Source organism: Lutra lutra, chromosome 5 (genome assembly GCF_902655055.1).
Source record: "Lutra lutra chromosome 5, mLutLut1.2, whole genome shotgun sequence".
Lineage (NCBI taxonomy): Eukaryota > Metazoa > Chordata > Mammalia > Carnivora > Mustelidae > Lutra > Lutra lutra.
The window spans coordinates 130,167,054-130,174,936 of NC_062282.1; the positions used below are offsets into that span (position 1 = coordinate 130,167,054).

The following is a 7,883-nucleotide window of genomic DNA, read 5'->3' on the forward strand; positions in this document are numbered from 1 at the left end:
GTGAAGTGTTTTTCCAAAAACCTTACAAAGAAGTTTACTTTAGATAAGATTCCATATATTGGGGGAGGGGAAGAAATAGCACAAATATTTGCAGCAAAGCATTACAAATACTACTTGAGGCAATTTCACTACTGATTCTAGTTTTTGAAGAAAAAGTCATTTAGAATGATTACCTTATCTTGAATTTGTCAAGATAGCTAATTTTTGAAACATCCCTAAATATTTATGTCCTCATAGCCTGCAGTAAGTATTCTATATATCAAATGGAATAATCAATTTTGTATAATAACCAATACCTTCAGATTGGAAAGTTCACTCAATTCACACTGAAATCCTTCCATCTATCTCTCAAGCTGTCGTGTAAACTGGGCTTGAACACCTTAATAAGGAGAGTTCCATGTCCCAGGACAGACAGTTACATTTAGGCCAGGCATGAAATTAGCATGTGAGATATATAATGAGTACAACCCGTGTCCCTCGGGGTGCCTGGGTGGCTCAGTCAGTTAAGCGGCTGCCTTTGGCTCAGGTCGTGATCTTGGGGTCCTGGAATCGAGCCCCACATCGGGTTCCTTGCTCAGCGGAGAGCCTGCTTCTCCCTCTCCCCTCTGTCTGCTGCTCTGCCTATTTGTGCTGCCTGTGTCAAATAAGTGAAAACCTTAAATAAATAAATAAATAAATAAATAACCTGTGTCCCTCTAACTTCTACTCATCAGATACTATTTCTATTTCATGGGGTGCACATTCTGAAGAAACTTCAATTTTCTTCCACACAACACAATGTATTTGAAAAAGCTATTACTTCTCACCTTCTAGTCCTTAGGTTAAACATCAACTGCCTCTCAAATTATGCTTCATATTATATGATCCCAGCGCCTTTGACCATCATTAAGACACACCTCTGAGCAGATTTCAATTAGTGTATAATCTGTTTAAATTTTGAGGCCCAAAAATGAATGCAATATTTTGGGTAGGAATGAAGGGTAGCCCAGTGTTATCACTATCCTCATACTAGATATTTCTTAAAACGCAACTAACAATGGTCATCTTTTATTTATAGTATCAGACTCATTTATTTTAAATCTCTTCATTAATTTTTTGACACCCTGTATCCACTTTACCAATAAATCCCATCAGCTCTTCCTTCAGATAAATTCAAAATCTACAGTAATTTCCCATTGTGGTTTAATGGTGAAAAATGGAATATTTCATCGTGGATCAGGCATCATCATCTGTCACCCAGACCATTGCAACAATCTCCTATCTGGTTTGTTTCAAATCTTGTCCACTACAGTCTAGTCTCCAGACAGTGCCAGAGTGTTAAAGTGGGCCTTAAAAAGAAGTCAGATCATGTCTCTCCTACTCAAAACTGTCTAGTGCTTTTTATTCCCATTTAGAATGTGGATTTGGGCTTTCTATTTTCACAAAAATATCAGGTCTGTGAGGGAAGGAATTTTTTTTATTCACCGATGTGTCACCACTAATTCTTGCAATAGTGTCAGGCACTTAATAATTCTTAATAAATAATAGTTTATTGTGACTAAGACAATAAAATCATTTTCATAATTGCTGTTATATCTAAGCTATAGCTCTTTCAACTGCTATATTAGATTTCATTGTAGGACATTGCTGAGCTTCATCTTGTGTATAGAGTTATACCTTTAAAAATCTAAGACAATCAAAATGTATTTGGACTAATTAGAAAATCAGCCAACTGGATAAGGTGCAAAACCTAATATATCTTCCTGTATTGTAATAAAAGTCAATTATGAAATATAATGGAGGAATACTTTCATTCATAATATTAATGAAAAATATAATTAGCCTAGCAAGAAACCCTAAAAGAAATATAAAAAATATCAAAAGCACTATAAAATTGTGCCTTTGTGTAAAACTGACTTTCATAAATTGAAAAATATGACACACTCTGTGGTAAATACTATGAAGGTGTCCATTTCTTTACAATTAATTTATAAATTAAATGAAAAAATGTTTTACTCAAGATGCTTAAGATAATATGGACAAATCTGTTAACTTTATTTTGGGGCATTAGCTACAAGAATATTAGTTTAAGGCAAGTTTTGAAAAAAATTTGAGTTTAATGAATTAAGCCAAGTGAGACCAGTCTAGGCCAACCAGACAGAAATGGACATTTATTGTTTAACATATTAAATTTAATTAAAATAATTAAATTTTAAATTTAATTTTATTAAATTAACAAATTAATTATTATTAATTAATAAATATAAAATATTTTTATAAATAATATAAAATATATAAAATATATATAAATATATAAATTTATATATAAATATATAAAATATAAAAATATAAAATATTAAAATAAATATAAATATAAAAATAAATTAATAAATTTAATTAAAATAATTAAATTTTAAAAATCATTATTTTACTGCAAACCATCTTTTTAGCCTATCATTATCTTTTAGTTCATAACTTTTAACCAGTAAATGAATATCCTTCCCACTTGCATGTGATCAGCGTAATTTATGACCATACTCTCAAAGTGTTTTAGTAGTTTAATCAACCAATATTTATCTGCCTAACATGTTGCAGTATAAATCATTGACAAAATATTATTTATGACAGTCTTTCATAAGGCTCTCACTTACATGTTTTCCTTCAAATTTATACTTATTAACTTGGTTTTGCACATTTCTCAGAATAAACTTTAAAACATGGTTTTTCCCTTAGATCTTCCTAACATATTTTCTATACTGCTTTAAAGTACCTTGCATGTGCACGTGGGTGGCTCAGTCAAGTAAGACTGCCTTTGCCTCAGTTCATGATCCCAGGATCCTGGGTTCGAACACCCAGAACCATGTGAGGCTCCTTCTCCCTCTGCCCTATGCCCATTCCACTCCCAGGCTCATGCTCTCTCTGTCTCTCAAATAAATAAATAAAATCTTTTTTTACAAAAAGTACCCTACCTGTAGTAGTAATGCAATACACAATAATTTAATTTTTTAAATCTATTTGTATTTCTCCATATTGTCCATAAACATTTTATAAAACGTTGTTTCAAACTCCTGACTATTGCTGAGACATTTTTTTTACCACATTTCTAATCTAATAATATATAAATTGTATAAGATATTGATGCAATTATTCTAAAATGGTTTGTTCTTTGCCCATTCACATAGATCCTAGTTATTACTGATTAATTTTTCATGTTATCCTAAAGCATCCTTCTAACAGTATCTCCTAAACTCTTCCCATATATTGACTTGAAGCTCACCAGTCACTTTGTTTTCTGGTTATTTGATTTGGTTTATTGCCCATCTTCTGGAACCTCTCCCAGTCTCTCTCTCTCTCTAAAGCTCTGGCAGTGCTTCACTAATCTCATTTAAGTAGACTTACAGTGCCCTGAGCTGTAATTGCAGACTTTATTTGATTAAGCTTTGTTTTAATTATTTCATCTTGGCTTTCATATTCCTCTTTCATGACTTCCTGGATATACGCTTCATTTCAATTTTATGTTATGGTCACACCAACTTGAAAGATTATCATCAGAATTTGCATTCCTTTAGGAAGTTCATATAAAATTACATAGTGAATTTTTGTAACAATAATTCTATTTAAAGGTATCACCAGAGGACTTAATCAGTTTATAGAGAAGGAACTACTTGAAAATCTGGAATGCCAATTTTATGGACTGCATCTCATTAAAGGATTTTGCTCAACCTCTATTTTTGCCATACATGAAACTCTTATATTATCTGTGTGATGACCATGAGAATAAAGTTTAAAACTTGATTTTCCCTTTTTTATACTCATATCACATCTTTTATCACTTTACAATGTCCTGCATATAGTGATCACTTAAGTATCTACATGACATGGCAATGGTGTATGCAGCACCTTTGATTTGTCAACAATAGTATTCAGCCTAAAATTCAATTAAAATATGGTAGGTTCTAAAAGCAAAAGGGAGAAGTAAATCTAATTGAAAGAAGGATTAGTAAAAGTTTAATAAGCAAATCGAAATGTATGTATTTGGATGCGATATTGTGCTCAATCAAGTTGGCAAAAGTTGTTTTTTTTTCCTTTTCTTTCTTTTTTGTTTTATTTTTTAGTGAGTTTTGAATTCAGCATATAATGAGCATTGCTTCTGAGAAAGTTCTGTTGTGTATGTGTAAAAATTTAACATAATGTATGAAGAGATAAGAAAATGCTTTTAATTTAAAGAAATAACCAAGGGGTGCCTGGGTGGTTCAGTTGGTTAAGCATCTGCCTTTGGCTTAGGTCATGATCTCAGGGTCCTGGAATTGAGCCCCATATTGGGCTCCCTGGTCAGTGGGTAGTGTACTTCTCCCCCTCTCTCTGTTTCTCCCCCCAGCTCGTGCGCTCACTCTCAAATAAATAATAATAAAAAAATCTTTAAAAAAGTAACCAGAAATATACATATGTGTGTGTGTGTATATATATGTATATGTGTGTGTGTGTGTGTGTGTGTGTGTGTGTGTGTATACATAAAAGTGTATGTATATATGAGATAATTGGTTCTCTTTTCGTAATAGCTAAAACTGGGATTAACCAAAAGCTCAAAATACAGAATAATGTGAGCTATTTGCAGATATATTTTGAAATACCATGCATGTGTATAAATTGAGTTTTTTGAGTTTTTAATAGCAGTAAAAATATACACCTCAAACAAAAACCAAAGGTAAGAAAGTGCTAAGTTATAGATGCAGTATGACATCTACTATAAAAAAGGAAGATGCTGAAGGGAGTATGTGCAAATTAAAACAATTATCTCAATTATAAAATAATGAATAATTTGTATTCTCTTCAAACTTCCTGAATTCTCTATACTCCTAGAATGTTTTTTCAATAGTTGTATATGAATAAATTGTTTTTAAAAATAAAGAAAAAAACACAACTTTGAAAAGAAATAGGATGACCATAAAAACAATATCCAGAGATGTAACTAAGAAAATTTCATTTTACACCATATTTAGAGGCATAACTACTTTTATTTTTAACTAGGAACTCTAGCTTTCCATATTCTGTAACTGTTTATTCTCCAAAAATAATTGCAGCAACAAAATGTCATTCACCCAGATTTTAGATCTCATTTGAATCCTAACCCCACAAAGTAGCCACAATTTCACTCTATCACTCCAATAATGAATTGAGAACATGAAAACACAAGATTGATGTGTTTGTTTAAAAAGAGCTAATATGTCATGCTTGGCTAATGCTGCTCAACTTCATCAAGGATAAAGAGAAGAGAATGTTAGTAATGAAGCATCTACTGCACATACTTCAGTGATAGAAAGTGACATGAGAAGCACAGCATTTGCTATTCTCTTCAGATTCAATCTTCTGAACCATGTTGCTCTGGACAAGTCATCTTTTAATCATTTATAGAGCAACTGAGCAACTTGATGCTTCAATAGTAGGACTCAGCTCAAAATTTAATTAAGGAATTCCAGGTTCAAATAACTGAATGGAGATGTAGACTTAATCAAACACAAGGAAAGGAGGGGCAGAGAGACTGAGGGAGAAAGGGATAGAGGGAGGAAATGAGCTTAAGGAAACTCTATAAGCTTAAGACAAAACTAATATATTCAGGCAACACTATTTATTTTTAGACCTTCTACCTGAATTATTGGTCCTTTCTAAATTCCTTAAAAAATAGCCACACCAGGAAAAATTATACTGTAATCAAGTGTGTATGTGGCTTTACCTCTGTACACACACTGTATGTTTGCTACCAATGTAAGTTTTGTGGGAAAATGCTTTTTTTTTTCCACGATGTCAACCTTGAACTATTAGGCATCATTTCCAGTTCCCCACAAAAATCTTAAAAACTGACTTTTCTGAATTATTCTTAATGTGAAATCCTCACTTGTATACTATACAATGGGAAATATTTATTCTTCTTTTTGTTTTAATCTTACAGAGCCTGCTGAAAAAATCCTGTCCTTACTGACACTCAGTTATTGAGCCATTAGTTCATTTATGCTACTTTTTGGCCTTTTAATGAGAGGTCAGTGGCATATCTAATACATGTAATATAATAGAGCTAGAATGGGCTTGTTTACCTAAGATGCCCTTGCTTCCTCAGTATTTTTCTTAGCTCTTTCTACCTTGGTAAATTTGGATGAACAATTCAAAAATATATCCCAATTTCTCACATATTTGGGTATCATAAAGGACTTTGGTCAGTTTGGATTTATATTTGTATTCATGTATTTGTATTCATGTATTAAACATCCATTAAATGAACAGCAAGGTAGTTTTCCAGTTTTCTTCCTGGAGATCAGAATTAGGGCACAAGTACTCACCTGGGACCACTGTTCATAGAGCTTCCCCTTTACCTGGAGTAGGATGGCTCTCTGATTAGCTGATTTCCTACCATGTCCTCTTTCTTTTTATTACTCCCCAGTCTAGCTGCTCAGCCATGCCACTGTTTTGCTGTTTATCTTTTCCTACTGTTGTTCCTGCACCTTGCTCACCAATCCTGTGATTTATTTTATTTTTATTTACACATGCCAGTAAACATTTGTAGAAGTGCACAAATGATTTATATGAGCTAAGGGACATGAGAGTTCTGTTTCCCTCCTAGCTACAGGAATGGATATTACTAAAATCTAAATTGTAGAGTGATAGTTTCCAAGTGAGTCTTGTTTATGGACTTTGTTACTTGTTCTTAAGCAGAGTTGGAAAAAAGCCTTACCTAAATATTCTGAGTCATGATCCTGTCTTTTCTTTCCTTAATCGCACAACACAGTGGAATTAGTATATACCCGAAAGGACCATGAGTAGAGCTCTTATCACAGCACGTTTCCACTGGTACCTCCCGGCAGGTATCCAATGCTTGTTGCAAACTAAGGAAGACTTAAGATTAGCCACTGGCAACTCATTATTAACACTCATATATTCTTCTGTTGCCACTGTGAAGAGCTAAGGCAATATATTTAGTGTGAGAAAACTATAAATGTTCTAGAAGAATAAAATTAGAGAACACAATAAAAATGTAATGAAAAGAAAACAAGCATAACTATAAGGCTTGAGACTAGATACTGAGAACACTTCTAAAGAAAATTCTTCATATAATTAAAACAAGTTGACATGTGGTATATCCTCCATTGTTAACCTTCATAATGGAAAGTATAAAATAATCCTTCCATTGAGGCCTTTTTCATTTGGAATTCAAGATAATTTCAAGACGGTGGTTCGATGTTGAAAAAAAAAAAAGGCTTAAAGTCCTATATTAATTGTTTGCACAAAAAATAAAGGAATTTGAATTGTTGACTTACAAATACAAAAATTGAATTTAGAAAGGCTTACATAGCTTTGCGCAGTGGCAGTATCGTAGCCAATGAGGTTTATCCGAGGCGCGATTATTGCTAATAGAAAGGCTTACATATAGCCACACAGTCTTACATATTACTGTACATTTAGGAAATCTATATTCTTCTGTTGTACCTCATATAATTTACTCAGAAATACTTTCCTTTGACCATAAGATTGGTTTATACTGTAACAAATGACCCTGGCAAACTCTTTGTCTCTTAGTTTGAGAAAATATCACTGACTTCCCAGTGTAGTGGGGGATAAACACCCATAAAAAAGTTACCATAGAGTTCTGTTTCGTGTCCATTTTAAGAATTCCAAGATATCAGACCATATCCCTGAGAGAAATGGTAAAAAGATTCCAGTACTAACAAGTAAAATGTCAGAATACCCTTCATCACAAAACAAAAACAAAGGCTGCACCAAGCTCTTAGGGGGTAAGAGAAGACACTGTCTTACCCTTTGATTAAACTTAGTTGTCTCAAATGTCAGAATACCCTTCATCACAAAACAAAACAAAACAAAACAAATCAAGGCTGTACCAAGCTCTTAGGGGGTAA

General features: G+C 32.9%; 1 pseudogene; it reads left to right on the top strand.

Moving 5' to 3' along the window:
• Nucleotides 1-7,319: 7,319 nt before the first annotated feature.
• Nucleotides 7,320-7,474, top strand: LOC125101352 (uncharacterized; annotated as a pseudogene).
• Nucleotides 7,475-7,883: the final 409 nt, after the last annotated feature.